Source organism: Pleurodeles waltl, chromosome 9 (assembly GCF_031143425.1).
Source record: "Pleurodeles waltl isolate 20211129_DDA chromosome 9, aPleWal1.hap1.20221129, whole genome shotgun sequence".
Lineage (NCBI taxonomy): Eukaryota > Metazoa > Chordata > Amphibia > Caudata > Salamandridae > Pleurodeles > Pleurodeles waltl.
The window spans coordinates 580,067,333-580,086,160 of NC_090448.1; positions in this window are offsets into that span (position 1 = coordinate 580,067,333).

Here is an 18,828-nt window from a genome sequence, read left to right on the forward strand (position 1 = left end):
GCCGGGCATGTTACCCCCATTATTCACTGTATATATGTTGTTTTATTTGTATATGTCACTGGGACCCTGCCAGCCAGGGCCCCAGTGCTCATAAGTGTGCCTGAATGTGTTACCTGTGTTATGACTAACTGTCTCACTGAGGCTCTGCTAATCAGAACCTCAGTGGTTATGCTCTCTCATTTCTTTCAAATTGTCACTAACATGCTAGTGACCAATTTTACCATTTTACATTGGCATACTGGAACACCCTTATAATTCCCTAGTATATGGTACTGAGGCACCCAGGGTATTGGGGTTCCAGGTGATCCCTATGGGCTGCAGCATTCCTTTTGCCACCCATAGGGAGCTCTGACAATTCTTACACAGGCCTGCCACTGCAGCCTGAGTGAAATAACGTCCACGTTATTTCACAGCCATTTTACACTGCACTTAAGTAACTTATAAGTCACCTATATGTCTAACCTTTACCTGGTAAAGGTTGGGTGCTAAGTTACTTAGTGTGTGGGCACCCTGGCACTAGCCAAGGTGCCCCCACATTGTTCAGGGCCAATTCCCCGGACTTTGTGAGTGCGGGGACACCATTACACGCGTGCACTACATATAGGTCACTACCTATATGTAGCTTCACAATGGTAACTCCGAATATGGCCATGTAACATGTCTATGATCATAGAATTGCCCCCTCTATACCATCCTGGCATAGTTGGCACAATCCCATGATCCCACGGGTCTCTAGCACAGACCCTGGCACTGCCAAACTGCCTTTCCCGGGGTTTCACTGCAGCTGCGGCTGCTGCCAACCCCTCAGACAGGTTTCTGCCCTCCTGGGGTCCAGCCAGGCTTGGCCCAGGAAGGCAGAACAAAGGACTTCCTCAGAGAGAGGGTGTTACACCCTCTCCCTTTGGAAAATGGTGTTAGGGCTGGGGAGGAGTAGCCTCCCCCAGTCTCTGGAAATGCTTTCATGGGCACAGATGGTGCCCATTTCTGCATAAGCCAGTCTACACCGGTTCAGGGACCCCTCAGCCCTGCTCTGGCGCGAAACTGGACAAAGGAAAGGGGAGTGACCACTCCCCTGACCTGCACCTCCCCTGGGAGGTGCCCAGAGCTCCTCCAGTGTGCTCCAGACCTCTGCCATCTTGGAAACAGAGGTGCTGTTGGCACACTGGACTGCTCTGAGTGGCCAGTGTTTAGGTAACGTCAGAGACTCCTCCTGATAGGCTCCTTCAGGTGTTGCTAGCCTATCCTCTCTCCTAAGTAGCCAAACCCTCTTTTCTGGCTATTTAGGGTCTCTGTCTTTGGGGATTCCTTAGATAACGAATGCAAGAGCTCATCCGAGTTCCTCTGCATCTCTCTCTTCACCTTCTGCCAAGGAATCAACTGCTGACCGCGCTGGAAGCCTGGAAAACTGCAACAAAGTAGCAAAGACGACTACTGCAACTCTGTAACGCTGATCCTGCCGCCTTCTCGACTGCTTTCCTGGTGGTGCATGCTGTGGGGGTACTCTGCCTCCTCTCTGCACTAGAAGCTCCGAAGAAATCTCCCGTGGGTCGACGGAATCGTCCTCCTACAACCGCAGGCACCAAAGAACTGCATCACCGGTACCCTGGGTCTCCTCTCAGCACGACGAGCGAGGTCCCTTGAATCCAGCAACTCTGTCCAAGTAACTCCCACAGTCCAGTGACTCTTCAGTCCAAGTTTGGTGGAGGTTAGTCCTTGCCTCCCCACGCCAGACTGCATTGCTGGGAACCGTGACTTTTGCAGCTACTCTGGCCTCTGTGCACTTCCGGCGGAAATCCTTTGTGCACAGCCAAGCCTGGGTCCACGGCACTCTAACCTGCATTGCACGACTTTCTAAGTTGTCCTCCGGCGACGTGGGACTCCTTTGTGCGACTTCGGGTGAGCACTGTTTCACTCCTCTTTGTAGTGCCTGTTCCGGCACTTTTGCGGGTGCTGCCTGCTTCTGAGAGGGCTCCTTGTCTTGCTCGATGTCCCCTCTGTCCCCAGACACAATTGGCGACATCCTGGTCCCTCCTGGGCCACAGCAGCATCCAAAAACTCTAACCGCACGACTTGCAGCTAGCAAGGCTTGTTGGTGGTCTTTCTTCAGGAAAACACTTCTGCACAACTCTCCATGGCGTGAGGGATCCGTCCTCCAAAGGGGAAGTTCCTAGCCTTTATTGTTCCTGCAGAATCTTCAGCTTCTACTGTCCAGTAGCAGCTTCTTTGCACCCACAGCTGGCATTTCCTGGGCATCTGCCCATCTCCGACTTGCTTGTGACTTTTGGACTTGGTCCCCTTGTTCCACAGGTACCCTCGTTTGGAAATCCATTGTTGTTGCATTGCTGATTTGTGTCTTTCCTGCAGAATTCCCCTATCACGACTTCTATGTCCTTTGGGGAACTTTAGTGCACTTTGCACTCACTTTTCAGGGTCTTGGGGTGGGCTATTTTTCTAACCCTAACTGTTTTCTTACAGTCCCAGCGACCCTCTACAAGGTTACATAGGTTTGGGGTCCATTCGTGGTTCGCATTCCACTTTTGGAGTATATGGTTTGTGTTGCCCCTATCCATATGTGTCCCCATTGCATCCTATTGTAACTATACATTGTTTGCACTGTTTTCTAAGACTATTACTGCATATTTTGGTATTGTGTACATATATCTTGTGTATATTTGCTATCCTCATACTGAGGGTACTCACTGAGATTCTTTTGGCATATTGTCATAAAAATAAAGTACCTTTATTTTTAGTATATCTGTGTATTGTGTTTTCTTATGATATTGTGCATATGACACTAGTGGTACTGTAGGAGCTTCACTCGTCTCCTAGTTCAGCCTAAGCTGCTCTGCTAAGCTACCATTATCTATCAGCCTAAGCTGCTAGACACCCTATACACTAATAAGGGATAACTGGGCCTGGTGCAAGGTGCAAGTACCCCTAGGTACTCACTACAAGCCAGTCCAGCCTCCTACAAGAGTAACGACTCAATTCTTCTTGAAAATGGCATCAGTGCAAATCAGGTCATCCGCCCACCCACAGAGGATTGAGAGAGCTTGTTTATAATTGATTTTGGTCTCTTGGAGGAAAACAATGTCACCGACTAGGCTATGATAACATTAAAATATTTTACAATCTAATTAGTGGGTGGCTGAGACACGTAGGGCTTGATTTAGAACTCAGCGGACTGGTTACTCCATCACATCGGTGACAGATATCCCATCCGCCGGATTTAGATTTCGGCGGATAGGATCTGTCACTGTTGTGATGGAATAACCCTTCTGCTTAGTTCTAAATGAGGCCTTTAGTGTTCAAAGAAACCACTTGTCTTTGTTAGCTATGTGTGAGGGAAGAGAGTGTGGAAGGCCTGACCTGGTGATATATGTTTGTGCAGGGGATATGAAGGTGTAAGCAAAGGAGCACGAGAAACAACCTCACTCAAGTTAATAGCTACATGACCTAAGATAGTTCTGCTTGAGAACTACAAAAAGCCCACCAGGGTGTTGAACTAAGATGTCTACAGTTTAGGAGACCCTACAGAAAGCCAAAAAGAGCCAAGTATAGACAACAAAGAAGTGAAATAAAAGGACTTGCAAGAAACAAGAAAAAATATTCTAATGAAGGAATAGAGAGGTCTCTAGGAGAAACTTTTTCTAATTCTGAAGTGTGATCACAAAAATGATTTAAGTAGGATCGAAACAAACCAATATACTTTACTTGTGTCATCTGCAAAGGCTAAATATTCACTGAAACCCAATTTCCCCTCATTGTTTTTATGCACCCGTTGGTTTAGCAGTAACACTGCAAGTCTGATGCAAATTTAGCAGCCATTCAAAAGGCCTTTTTAATAGAAACTGTGCTGCCTGTAAGTGCCAGTATGCTACCACACCATGCTTTAATCACATATTTGTGACAATGCTCTCTAAAATGCACCACTGTACACATATCATGGGAGGTGCATGGGCGTTTCTGTGCATCCACCCATGGATTTTGACTCATATATTTATCTACAAAGACTTGTAGACTTGGATTTACACCATAATCCTGCCATTCCTGGGGGCTGGCGTAACAAGGAGAAATATTTGTTTTTTTACTTGTTTTCCCTGTTGCATATGCACTGCATTCTCCAGCACACATACATAGAGAAACTGTCTTTCTGCATAGTTTTGTGCAGAAAGGGGCTCCTTCCTGCACAAAAACTATGCTAACCAAAATGAAGATACCCTTGGTCTATGGTGCAAGGGCATCTGCGTTGGGCATAGCAGGATAAAGTGCACCAGTGCAGAGAGAGAGCAGAACACCACTACTTCCGTGTAGATATGGCGCTGCTCTACCCTCTCCAGACCACAGATCAGCAGGTTTACTTGCTGCTTTGCATGATTTATTTGTATAGCTGCCCTACGTATGTCATAGTTACCTCAAAACTGAAACGGGTTAATAGCTTCAACTCACTGAGCTGAAACACGGGTCATTTCTCCCTGTGAGTTGTGAGTGAGCAAATGAAAAACATTTCTGTTCGGTGGAGTCAGGATCAATTGGGTTCAGTTTAATATGAAATTCGTTCTGGAAAAATTAAAGACCTAGAAGTGCAGTACAACAGGTCGGAACACGGCGTCTATATTCCCTCCCAGCTGTGTGCCTGGTGCAGGCATGATTTCCCACCATGCAGGGAACATCCATGTGTGTGCATTTCAGGGGAGCCTTCTACTGCTCTAAACAATTAGCAGACGCTTGTTTTATTTATGACCCACACAGAGGCAGAAACTGAAAACAAACCCTACACTGCACATACAAAGTTTTTTGTGCTTGTGTCGCTGATTACAGCCCCAAGGTCTGACTGGCCTACAGGGCAATCAAGCATTGCTAGATGGGCTGGTCTGACAGATCAGTGTGTAGGCTGTTTTTTTAGCAGTTTGTGGATCGGTTTTATTGCCAGGTGGGCCACTATTTATTGTTGATTTCCCTGATATTACCAAAAGTATTGCCTACAGCAAACAAACTCCCATACCTTGCAAAATACTCATACAGTATTTCTTTATAAATTCAAAAGAGGCCTAATTTGCAAAAGTGGGCCACTTTTGTAGCTATATGGGGCTGTATCACACAAAGTGCCCGGGAGGTGAAAGGGGCATTTGTTTCCACTTAGCGCACCCTTGGGCATGTTGGTATTACAGAATGGGCCTCAGACACTTGTGCGGACCCTTCTGTAATACAGATAGCACTGGCGCACATATAGCGCTATTGATATCATCAGAGGGCGTTACCTCATTCGCATGAGGTGTGGCCCTTTGCAAATCAGGGAATCTCTCTGTGTCTGTGCCATATTATAGACACAGGCGCAAAGTCAAAGATGTCATTAGGAGGTGCACTGACAGTGTGCCACAAAGAGGTGGTACACTGCCAGTGCGCCCCCTAATGGCAGCCCTCTGGAGGGGATGACCGGGGTACTCTGGACCCCTAGACATCCTCTTCCAGACGGGTACAGTCACCCACTGCACCCGCCTGCAGGGGATCTCTCATACCTCTTAAAAGTGCAGGCGGGATTTCACCTGCACTTTGAAACACAGAGCAGCTGCTTCAAAGCCACTTTGCATTTTGAGTTTGTGGTTGCCTTGGGGGCAGCGATTTCATTCTAATACGTCGCACTCTCCTTTTTTGTGCTTGGTGTGCCTTTTCAAAGATGCACCCAGTGCAAACAAGGAAAATGAGCAGCACTGTAATACGGCCCCTGGTTCATTAATGGAGGCCACTTTTATTTTGGAACCTAGGCCTATTTTTGTCCCAGTTTAACCCTGTAAAGCCCTACTGAAGTCTTGGCTCTCCCTCCTCTTATCCATAAGATGTTAGTTTATAGCTTTCCCTGCAGCCTTGTTATGTCCTTGCCCTACGTCTACTCCTCCCTTTGATTACTCTTTGCCTGGTTCCCTCTCAGCCCTGTTGGCCTGTAGATGCCCTTGTATTAAAACGAAGACAAAGCAGGAGGCTGCGTACTGTCTGTGGTTCCTACTTTCGGAAGAAATACATTTGTGGTCAATGTGATATGCATCTTTTGGCTGGATCATGTATTTGCAGCAGCCAGTATGGTCCCTGTACTGCTATATAGACGGCCTACAGGCTGTTTCCAACAGACATTTTCCCACTGAGTTGGAGCCCTTGGAGGCCGGTTTTGAAAGCCGGGGTGCTCCTGATTCCTCCATAACGTTCCCCACTTCCATAAAGTTAACTGCAGCTGGCAGGGAGGCTTCAAAAAGGAGAGAAAGAGAGGCAGGGGAGAGAAGAGAGTAAGCAATCAGAGGAGAGTGAATGGATGGCAAAACTGAGATTGTGCGAGGAGATAAAAGGAGTGGGGCTGATTTGAGAACTTTGTGCTGGGGCTGCTTTTGTTTCCTCAGTCAGCTGATTATGGCCTCTGCAAAGAATTTATATCTCTGCGTGACAACACCCCCCATTTACTTGTATTGTATGAAATTGTCTTCCAGTACACTGTCAGCCTACTTGACATTACTTTCTGAAAATGTACTGTTCACGTTTCTGTGCTTACTTTTGTCTGTAGAACTTAACACTCATTACGAGTGTCCTCTTAGTTCCGATGGGGCTGGTAACTGCAGTTACAGGCCCCATAGGAATTACGAGGTCTAGGGAAACTGCAGATCTCACAGTCAAAATCTTGGGGTGAAATTCTAGCCTAAAATGAAGAATTGTGGGGGGAATCAGAGTCAGAATTAGTTATTCGCCTGATAGCTCCTCGTTTTTTAGTGGAACCTCAGAGTCTAACTTGTAAGGGGCTGGATTTTCCCCACCCTAGAGATACCAGTAACCCCAGCACTATTAACTTGGGTAGGTGGGGAAACTCTATCACACTTACTGGGCCACTCAGGGTGCGAGCCTTAGGGAGGCATTAAGAGTATGGTGGGTGCTCAACCCACATAGCAGAGATCCTTTTGCTGAAAGTGCTTGCACCAATGCAGCTGAAGCCCTTTTAGCAAAACTTAAATGCAGCCGGTCCATCACGTAGGCAAACAATATATATATGTTCTTATATTGCAGAAACAAACCAGCAAGGCAGGAGCTTAATTCTGAAAAACAAAAAAATAAAAATTATACTAGACCTGATGCACTGAGAGTTTTACCCCTGCACGAGGGTGTCATTTCTAATTTTTTCTTTTTTTAAACCGCCAAGTTTCCTTAGAAACATGTAATAGGGCTCATCTTGACAAATGGATCCAAAGCGGAAAACCTTTGGGTAAAGCATTCTGCCAGAGGAGCCCGATGAAGCTATGCTGCTGGATCTCTGAAGCTCCGACCAGCTCCAAGTGGATTGAAGGAAGAACAAGCTTGTGCGCTGGCCCTCTGATGCTATGTGGCTGATGCTTCACATCCACCAAACTCTAAACGACCCACTTAGTCTGATGTATATCATTACCTTAGTATGAACTCTGCACAATGCAGTGTGCAGAGTTGCTGCTCGTGCTGTTTCACCTCCCTTATTGCCCTCACTGTGTATATTTGGCCACGTGAACAACTATAGCTCTGACCTCTTCCCTGTAACAAAAAGGAGTGTGTGAGAAGTTCTGTGTATGTGTATTTAGGAAAGTGAGTGGATACTCAAGTGAGAAAGTGAAAGTAATAGACTCTATGAGTTTGAGAGAATATTTAAGAGTGAGTGAGTCAGATACTGAATGCAAGTGAAAGGGGCTAAAAGGAATTAAAGAAAATAATTTGGATGAGATAACGAGCTTATCAGAGACAGAATGCCCATGGCAGATGTGGATGAAGCAATGGAGTGACAAAGACAATAGGTATGAGAGAGGCTAAAACAATGACGGTTAGTAATAGATCTCTAAAGAGAATACGAGTGAGAAAAGGGGTGAATAACACTAAGGAGGGAAAATAGTAAAAAAGGAGACATTGGTGAGGAAAATATGAAAGAAAGGCGGCAAAGGGAAAGAATGAGAAGAAGAAAGAGCAAGCGTGAAAGGGAACAGGCAGTAACTGATGTGCCAGTACAGTAAGTAAACAGGAAGGCTTCATGAGCACAGGCCCTGTAATCAACACAGCAGCAGCACATGCGTGCGATTGCCTTTTTCTGTTGCATAGTCATATCCAAGCTTTCCCTCCATATGTATTTACATGGCTTACTAGCATTAGACAAACGACAATTTACACAGCTTACTGGATGCTGTTCTAGAATTCACTTTTTTTGTGCCCCATCGCGACTGTCTTACTACAGACCACCAGTAACTTGATTACATGTCACGACTGAAGTGGCCTATTAGAGCAAGGGACAGGATATATTGTGAGCAACAAATACAGATAAAAAGAGAGGGACCAGTTGTGGATGTACTCAATTCGGATTTTTTTATGTAACTAAAATGTATAAATTGCAGATAGAAAAAAAAGCATGTAGAAGGCACACTGCATTTTATTTTTATTTTCATAACGCAGACAAGAGGCCACATGTTAGGTGTGATACTATCTGTCAGTTAGTTCAGCCAACAACATGCTGCACTTTGAAGCTTTTTTTAACCCAACCATTATTTCCTCTAATAAGTCCCACAAGTAAAGAGATATTAGCTAGAATCCCATGTCTTCTTTGAAAATATGTGTTAATATTTCGCAAACTGTTGTACAACATTTACAAAAACAGTGATGGCTTGTTCATGTGCAAAACCAAAAGTAACCTCCATTCACATTTTTTGCGAGAGTTCACATTTTCATTCAAGTTATGAATTAAAGTAAACTTTGGCTCTACCAATTCTTTTGGCTATTGTGTAACGAAAAGACTTATACCAACCCTTACTAATCCATAGCATAGGTACAGCATTGGGAGCAGCAGTGCAGACTGCCAAAAGGAGTAGGTACTGATCAGGTAGTAGCAACATGAGGTGCAGTGAGAGGTTCCATCACAGACACTAGAAACCACACAGATAGCAACAGTGCAAGCTTCCTTTTTTTTCTCATTTGTTTGTCCTCATCCAGCACAATCCGACTCAAGGGAGGTGGAAGAGAGGGGCGGGACCCCGAAACCTCAGGGATCCTCACCCACTCTTATACCTCTCTCAGTGAGGAGGAGGCTCCCATCCCAGAAACCGAGCGGAGTCACTGACAATGTGCTGTATAAGATCCACTAAGCGAACTTAGGATCAAAGGAGCAGTGTAATTATGGGACAGTCCAGGCTCAACCGGGGAAACTCAAACATACGAACCTTCCAACCAGACTCTGAGAGGAGCCCAGAGCTCCTGCTCCTTCCTCCCCCTTTTGGAATCCAGCGTGGAGTTATATACTACTCCTCTATCCAATCCAAAAAATCGGGGGCAAAACCAACACCCATTTCCTACAGATTTCTCTTCTAGCCAACAATATCATACAGAACAGCAGTTTTTTCTTCCCTTGCTTTATTGGTGTCTTGCGTTCCTGAGGTAGACCAAACATAACCAGGGAGGAGCCAATTTGGCAGTTGATCAGAAGTACCCCCTTAATTACCTCCTCCACCTTACTCCAAAACGTAGCCAACTGGGGACAACTCACAAACATATGGAGGTCATCTGCCTTATCCAGGCCACACTTTTTACAAGCCCAAACCCCTCCTTGCCCAATTTTAGATAATTTTGCAGGCGTCCAGTAGGCCCTGTGGATAGTATAAAGATGATTCTTTCTCAAAGATGTGGGTCGGACTGTCTCGTACAGGAGGGTGTTAGAAGCTTCCCAAAGATCCATGAGTTACAGGCCCGGCAAATCTTCCCCCCACACAGTCTCCGGATAATGGAAAGCTCCTTCCACTGTCTCCATGATCAACCAATAAAGCTTTGCTGTCCCATGTCTTATAAGGGGGTTAGAATATAAAAACTCTCCCAGCTCATTTGAGGCCCCTACTTCCTCCCTCACATTCTTCAACCAAATGGGAATTTGAAGATATTTAAACCTGGATAAGTGACTTCAAACCTCCCTGTTCGATATCTCATAGGACGCTGGCCTCCCTTCTTTAACCAAATGTCCCCAAAGCAAAATGTTTGCCTCTTTCAAAGGGACAGCCAACTTGTCTCTAGGCTCTTCTCGGTCCCCACCAAAGTTTTACCCACTTCCTATTTAACTTCAACCGAATTATTTTGAAGAACTTAGGATCATCAAACTTGTGCAAGACGTCCACATGATGTATACCACAACATTTCAACATAACCCTAAACATTCGTCCCTTCTCAGAATCCCCCAATTCCTCCCTTAGGGCCAGATGTATCAAGGGATTTTACCCATTCTGTGCCTTTGGGAAAAAGCTTTCGTACATATGGACCTTAATTCCGTAGAAATTCTTTTAAAAAATAGCAGCATAGTGCTGCATGTCAGGTAAGACTAGTCCTCCTTTCTCTCGCTTCCTCCTCAACTTCTTCCAAGCAATGCGCACACCTTTTGAAGCCCAAATGAAGCTACCTATTTCTCCCTGAAGCTTACTCAACCACTGTTTCTCAAACATCAGCAGGACTGCATTAAAGATAAATGGCCATTTTGGAAGAATTATCATCTTTACTAAATTCACACGTCCTATAATTGTGAGGGGGGAGACTGGCCCACTTCTTCATCATTGTGTTGATTTCCTCAGGATCTTTTTAAAGTTGACCTCTTCAATTTTATCTACTTCTTGTGTTATACTAACTCCTAAATATGTTACTTCTTTCTTAACTGGTACTCAGGTTACCTTCATATTCCACACCATTACTGCTGACTTCTCACCATTAACAGCGAAACCACTAATCTTCCCAAAAGCCCCTGCCTGTTTCTTCAAAACCTCTAACTGGGTCAAGTCAGATGTGTAAATTAATACATCATCTGCATAAAGAGAAATCATCTTGTTCCAATACCCACAGCAGAATGGGAGTACCTTCTGATCCCTCCTAAGTTTGCAGACAAAAGGCTCTTAATATATATTAAAAAGCAACAGTGATAACGGGCACCCCGTCTCGTGCCCCTTTTAAGTTTGAAAGATGAAACCGCCCTTAATTTCGCCCGCCAGACTTTTCAAAATTTCCGAAATTGAATGACTCATGGGGCTCATGGGGGCCCCCATCGCTCCACAACCGGGTCCTTCCTCTTCCTCAGTTCTAGATGTGATGACCACCAAATCCTCTACCGTGGGAGAGTTGTGCTCTTGATACTCGATCTCTCCTAATTCTGCCACATCCTGCTCTGTAAGCTCCAAGGAGTGATGAACCCGGGGGGGGCCCTTCCGTGAGGCACCAAAGCTCTCCTCCTTCCCCTGATCCTGCAAGGCTCCAGCCAAAGGAGAGAACCTATTTGACACAGGGAGTGCATGTATCACCTGTGCCACCTGGGGATCCCTGGCGCCAACCCTTTCAGCCATATTAAGCTCTACAATTTCGCCAGCTGGGTCGAAAAACAGGCCCACCCCCACCCTTGAACCCTCCTGCCTGGTAGAGTCAATTTCGTCAACTTGTGATTTAGGGAGTACCCTAAAATATGTTCTTAACGAGGGGATTACCTTTTTGCCTACTGTCACGCCTGCACTTGAAGGTACCACAACTCTTATCTTGACCACAAGCGTGCTGCTGCCACTCTGCCACGTTTCAGGTCTGTTGCTGCTCTCCCCCAGGGCATGGGTCCACCAGACACCCCCAAACTTCGCGACCCCTCCAGCTTGAAAGAGCCTCTCAGATAGGTGAAAAACGCTCTACCCGTTGCTACCCTCCTGCTCCCGTCACCGCAATTATCACTAATATGCCATTCAGATCAAAAGGAACAGCTGCCCTCAGAGCACCTCTGTGACCCACTACTCCCTGGCCGCCATGTTTTCCTCCTCAGTGATGTTCAACCAAGATTACTTACCTCAAATGTGACATCTAAAGACTGCACAGCAGCAGTGCAAACTTTCCTTCTCCTTAGAACACGTACACTATGGCAGCAGCAGCAGTGCCTCAAATGTGACATCTAAAGACTGCACAGCAGTGCAAACTTTCCTTCTCCTTAGAACACGTACACTATAGAGCATAGGTGATCCTGTGCATACACCTATGGATATGAAGCAATTCCAGATTTACAAAGGCTTGTAAACCGCTGATGTTCATCAGATCAGTACCAGTGGCGTAACAAAGCCTCCCCCACCCCAGCCCCAGGGCTCCAGGAGGCCTCCCCAGCACAGTAACCTGTCCTGGGAGCTCCTGAGTGAGTTGGTAGAGGGGGCCCCTCCATGTATTTTGCAGGGGGGCCCCCTTGTTTCCTTATGCCACAGATTGGTATGCCTCCCAGAGGGTGGCATAACGAGGAGAAAAATATTTTTTTTCCTGCCTTATTTCCTCTTTCTTTGTGTGATGCATTCTGCATTACACATAGAAAGTGAAAAATTGCTTTCTGGATTGTTTTTGTGTAGGAAGGTATAACTTAATGCACAAAAAGAACTTGCCCATAATGCAGGCACACTTGCAGTATGGCATAAGGGTGTTTGGTTTGGAGCTTGGCAGTGCACAGTGCACCAGCACTAGGATGCCACCAAAGTGCCTCATGTCTTAATAGATATGTGCTTTTCTTCTCTCTCCATTTCATGCAACGCAGAGCAACAACTTTGCTTGCTGGCCTGCATTGCGTGAAACATTAGTAAATATGCACCTCTGTGTACTCCTTTCATTTCTGTTCCTGCTCTGTCATATCCTACAACCTACTTCCACTCACGCCTCTTATAAATTGCTGCACTTTCTACAACTGTGCACATTCACCCTTTCATCTAACCTCAACATTCACCGACTCACTCATCTACACAGCCCCACATAGACAAATGCAGTAAACTAGGCTATCAATTGCCAAATATATAACTGATAACATTTCAAGCTTCTTGGCTTTGACAATGCTTGTTATGTTTGTATTTTCCTTGCCTTTTTCTACTTGCAGACTGTCTTATTTTCTCATTCCGTAAGTCGTGGCTGATATGTATTTTGTGCACTGAAGGATTCACAAATAGGTATGAATATGAGTAGGTGTGGCTTACTCTTAAAGCACCCCAGAGTAATACAAGAGTGCGTCATAGCAACAACTTTGTAATTCAGACTTTTAAGGTATGGTAGCGAAAAACAAATTCATCGCAAACAACAACAGATAGCTTCTGACGTTGCTTCCTTATTTTGTGAGCATAGAAATATAAGATGTAAAATAACTGCAACCTAAGTGCAACATATCCACTAGAGGGTCTATACTAACCTGCATGTATACTTCTCAAGAAAGCAACAGCACCAGCCCAGACCTGTTGTCTATACCGCAAATGCCACCACGCTTCTTTACCTCTTCAGGTGCATGCAGCGAAGCAACGCCTTTCTTGAACTTGTAAACTTTTCAGTGTCAGACTGTCGTTAAAATGCATTTTCCAGGTTGTAGTCTGAACACCTATGAAGGCACAATTCGGGTTATTGTCTTGAGCCCCTGTTAACTTTCCTGAAGGGCATTTGGTCTCTCATTAAGTTGTCGACATCTTCAAAATTGTCTCACCTGGTGGTTTCTATGGCCCTTCTTGGTGCCAATGTACACATCCTGCCAGGCTGAGTCATCACTAGAAGTATGTGAAGGTATCCGGCAAGAGACAAACCACACAAAACTGGCGGCCTTTTGTAAGCTCCAAGCAAAAAAAACCTGAGACGGCCCTTCCTTAACAAAGGAGACTCCGGCAAGGAAAGAACTGCCTGACTCACGGATACTATCTTCCTTCTCTAGAGAGAGAATCGTAGGCGGCGTGGCCTGCCAGATAAACTGGTACAATCAGAAAGGAAGACACGTGATGCTTTAGAAGAAGCAGTGTGCAAATACCAAAGCTGGTGAATTACACAAGACATTATTATGCATTGCTGACCTTCTTGTCTAGTCCAAACAAGGATTCCCTGCTGCTGCACTGTCTACTGGTAGAATAACAAGAGTGCAACCTCAAACCACAGCCCCAGAGGCGCATTCAAAAAGTGAGAACTGTCAACATTGCTACATAAAGTAAGCATTGGCTTCAGGGCTGGTGCAAGGATGTGTAAACTGGCATACATGGCTGGCCGTCTCCTCCCTGTCCTCAACTGTTGGCCTTTGGTTCGTAGTGTCCATCTGGGGTGTTCCCATTAAATAATCACCGCCTGTGCTACATTAAGGTTGTAGGCTTGCTGTAAGCCTCTACAGCAAGGGTGCATCGGATCGCAACTAAAGATAGAAAATATGGCAAAATGGCTAGGTGAGCAAAAGAGCAAAGCCAGCAAAATGTAATTTTGTCTTGGGTTGTGAAATTCCTTCCAACTGAGCTACAATGTATGCATCAAATGTTACATATCTGAAGCACTACAGGATTAATGTGTCAAAATAATATATGTTATAGAAACAATTGTACAGTGGGGTATGTAGGGTATGAGAGTTTTCCGCCAAAGAGTTTTTTTTCACCAAGAACACAATATCGTTCTTTTTCAAAGCATTGTATGTGCATTTTTCATCAAACTAGAATACCTTTGTAAAATGCATTCTGTTTTCTGAATTAAAGTTGAAAAACTGATTTAAAGAAATCGTAGCCCAGAAACTGCACACAGGGCATTGGAGTCTCCCATTCACCATTTTTCAAATAATTTGTCAGATGATGATTATTACAACAAGAAATCATTTAGAGAAAAAAACCGGATTCTAGTATTCCCACCATATCCAGGAACATGTAGGGTCGACCCAGAAGATTCAAAGGACAAACCACTTGTGACCAGGATAATGGGAACTAAGGCCACAGGGGAAAACTTACATACATGGGGCCTGGCCAAACAGTCAGACCTGGATCAAAGGAGATGGTGTCAAAGTTGTGACTAAGTACACTATAACATTTTTATGGGCACAATACAGAAATAAAACCAGACATGAATATTACTTTGATAAAGAATAAAGAGAACCGCCACTTCTAATTTTCTATTTAAAACGCTGGTCAGCACCATGGATCGATCCGTACCTGTTTAGAGTGCGGAAATATTTGAAGATAAAAGTCTATGGAGAAAATTTAAGAAAAGTGGTGCTGAACCCAGTGCAACGCCACTTCCCTTGTGCCCCTTAGCGCCCCACTACCGCCACCATGTGTATGCCGTATTTAGATTATGGCGCAGGCTGGCGCAGGGTAGGGGGCAATAGCATCAGAATTTTGACACTTTTGATGTACTGTTCAGGGTTAGTGCAAACATTTTGGTGCTTATAATGAACAGTACATAGGGCCCCCATTATAAATAATGTTTGTTGGAAAATGGGTTATTGGTAAGGGCAGGTAAGTACCTACACTTAGCAATAGGCCACTAACCTCCACTTAGGTCCAGTTAGGTCTCAGTAAATTAAACCTAGCTCAACCCTTGGTAGTTTGGCAACAACCGACAAGGCTTAACTTAGGAGACAAAGCGTAAAGCATTCAAATATCACAAAACAGTAATTAAATAAAACACAGGAAACAGTTTAAAAATCCAAAATCAATTTATAAAAATAGATTATATTTTTATCTTTAAAATGACAACAAAACAAATAAAACTGGATTAGGGGAACTGGAGATATGAATTTTTTAAGAAGTAATGCTTTCTAGCGCATAGAAGCAACTAGCTCTCAAAGGGTTAAAAAAAGGTCACCCTGGAAAGGAACAAAGTCCAGAGTTCAGGCCACCCACGAGGTAACGCTGTCACACTTACTTTCAGAAGTGTTTGATTCAGGAAAGTGGTCCACAGCACCAGCCAAGGGTTCAGAGGCTCTGGTGTGCCTCTTGGGGTCTGGGACTACAACTCCCACAATGCACCTATTCAACTTAAGGAGTTGCTGTAAGGAAATGCCTCCTTGGCATGGTTCCCCCTGACTTTTTGCCTTTGCTGATGCCAAGTTATGATTTGAAAGTGTGCTGAGGCCTGCTAACCAGGCCCCAGTACCAGTGTTCTTTCCCTAACCTGTACCTTTGTCTCCACAATTGGCACACCCTGGCATCCAGGTAAGTCCCTTGTAACTGGTACCCCTGGTACCAAGGGCCCTGATGCCAGGAAAGGTCTCTAAGGGCTGCAGCATGTCTTATGCCACCCTGGGGACCCCTCACTCAACACAGACACACTGCTTGCCAGCTTGTGTGTGCTGGTGGGGAGAAAATGACTAAGTCGACATGGCACTCCCCTCAGGGCGCCATGCCAACCTCACACTGCTTATAGCATAGATAAGTCACCCCTCTAGCAGCCTTACAGCCCTAAGGCAGGGTGCACTATACCATAGGTGAGGGCATAGGTGCATGAGCACTATGCCCCTATAGTGTCTAAGCAAAACCTTAGACATTGTAAGTGAGGGTAGCCATAAGAGTATATGGTCTGGGAGTCTGTCAAACACGAACTCCACAGCACCATAATGGCTACACTGAAAACTGGGAAGTTTGGTATCAAACTTCTCAGCACAATAAATGCACACTGATGCCAGTGTACATTTTATTGTGAAATACACCCAGAGAGCATCTTAGAGATGCCCCCTGAAAACATACCCGACTTCCAGTATGGGCTGACTAGTTTTACCAGCCTGCCACACACCAGACATGTTGCTAGCCACATGGGGAGAGTGCCTTTGTCACTCTGTGGCCAGGAACAAAGCCTGTACTGGGTGGAGGTGTTTCTCACCTCCCACTGCAGGAACTGTAACACCTGGCGGTGAGCCTCAAAGGCTCACCCCCTTTGTTACTGCACCACAGGGCATCCCAGCTAGTGGAGATGCCCACCCCTTCTGGCCACGGCCCCACTTTTGGAGATAATGAGAAAAACAAGGAGGAGTCACTGGCTAGTCAGGACAACCCCTAAGGTGTCTTGAGCTGAGGTGACTCTGACTTCTTGCAGATGGAGGATTCCCCCAATAGGATTAGGGATGTGCCCCCCTCCCCTCAGGGAGGAGGCACCAAGAGGGTGTAGCCACCCTCAGGGCTAGTAGCCATTGGCTACTAACCTTCCAGACCTAAACACACCCCTAAATTGAGACACCAACTGCTTTGGCCCCAGCCCTACCGGCCTGTCTCCCCACTTCAAGAAAAACTGCAACAGAGACGTGTCCCCCAGGGTCCAGAGACCTCTGAAGCCTCAGAGGACTACCCTGCATCTAAAAGGACCAAGGACTCCCAAGGACAGCAGCCCTGTTCCACAAAGACTGAAACTTGCAACAAAGAAACAACTTTTAAAAGACCACACGTTTCCCGCCGGAAGCGTGAAACTTTCCACTCAACAAATGCTTAACACTACCCTCTGATAAGCCTACTGCTCAACCACACTATCACAAAATAGAGCATTAGAATGATCTCTTTTTGCCACTATCTTACCTCTAAGGGGAACCCTTGGACTCTGTGCATGCTATTTCTTACTTTGAAATAGTACATACAAAGCCAACTTCCTACAGTTGCTCCAAACGTCTCCAAACTTCTGGATATTCTTCCAGAGGTCCTTTTTGTGTCCTTGAAATGTCCACAACTGGATCCAAGGTTCCAGAAGCTCTGAGTTGCTCCTTGGGAGTTGGGACTACAGTTCCCAGAATGCACCTGGTCAGAATCCTCAAATGGCCACTGGACGCTGGTCAGCTGGGCTCTGCTTGCAGGACCTGATGCAGGGGACTCTGGGCAGCTCCTTTGTACCTGTAGCAAACAGGGAGTCCCTTCTTGAAGCAGTAAAAGACAGGTAAAGTCCTTTTAGTGGTGAAGCCCAAGTGTGCAGCTGGTGCAGTCCTCCAGAGTGCAGTGTCCAGGTGCAGGTCAGGGGTCCAGCAGGGCAGTCCTTCTTTTCCTGTAGTTCTTCCTTGTTGGAATCTAATAGGGATCTGAGGTGTGGGTGCAGGTCTGCCAGTTTTTTCCCTGCTCCTGGGTGAAAAACAAGGGGGTCCTGGTTTTCCAATGAGGGGCAGGGTCCTTCCCCCTGTAATGACCACTTCCTGGGAATTGTGGCAAAAATCAACCCCAGGGAGCAACATTCCTCAAAAATCCATCATGGCTGAAAGTGATTTTTGGAGGTTACATCTGTCTGAGCCCACCCACTGGTGTGGCTATAAATCCTGAACACACCCCTCTCCTGCCCTCTCCTAATCTAATAAGGGGGCACCTAATTGTCTGGGTTTGCAGGATGTGAGGGTGTTGCTGGGTTGCTCTAAATGTCCTTCCCTGCCTTTGAAGACCAGTTTGGCAGCCCTCCCCCTTCCTGCTTCACCATCTGCTGAGGGGAGATCTCCTCCCCCAGGCACATCTCTTTGTGTGGAGCCAGGCCACTTCACACCTCATCAAGGCACCCTGGCCAGGCTGCCAGAGGCTGGCCAATCAGAGCACAGCAGCAAAAACACTGCAGGGCTGAAGTTGGCAACTTTTCAGGTAAAGTTTAAAACTCTTTACCTGAACAAGTTATATTAGATCCAACAACTGGAAGTTGTGGGATTTATTATAACAATTAATTTGATACAAAACATCTGGTATCTTTTTTTAAAATTAAAATAAAGTCTCCCCATTCTAGCCTATGGAGACCATTCACTACAATGAGGGAAAAACGAATTTGACTATTTTACTTCACCAGGGATTATATAACTATTTTTATAAGGTCTCTGTTTATAGTTACATGGCACCCAGCCGTAGGGGCACATAGGGCTAACCTTAGGGGTTACTTATATGTAAATATAAGGTAGTTTAAGACCTTGGAACTACTTTTAATTCCAAAGTCGAATTTGCATATAACTTTAATTTAAAAGCAGCCAGCAAGGCAGGCCTGCCTTTAAAATGACAATGGGCACCTCAGCAGTGCACCGTTGGGGGCACTACCTATGCTGGGGTCCCTAAACCTCCATGCCCTTCCATATACTAGGGACTTATAGGT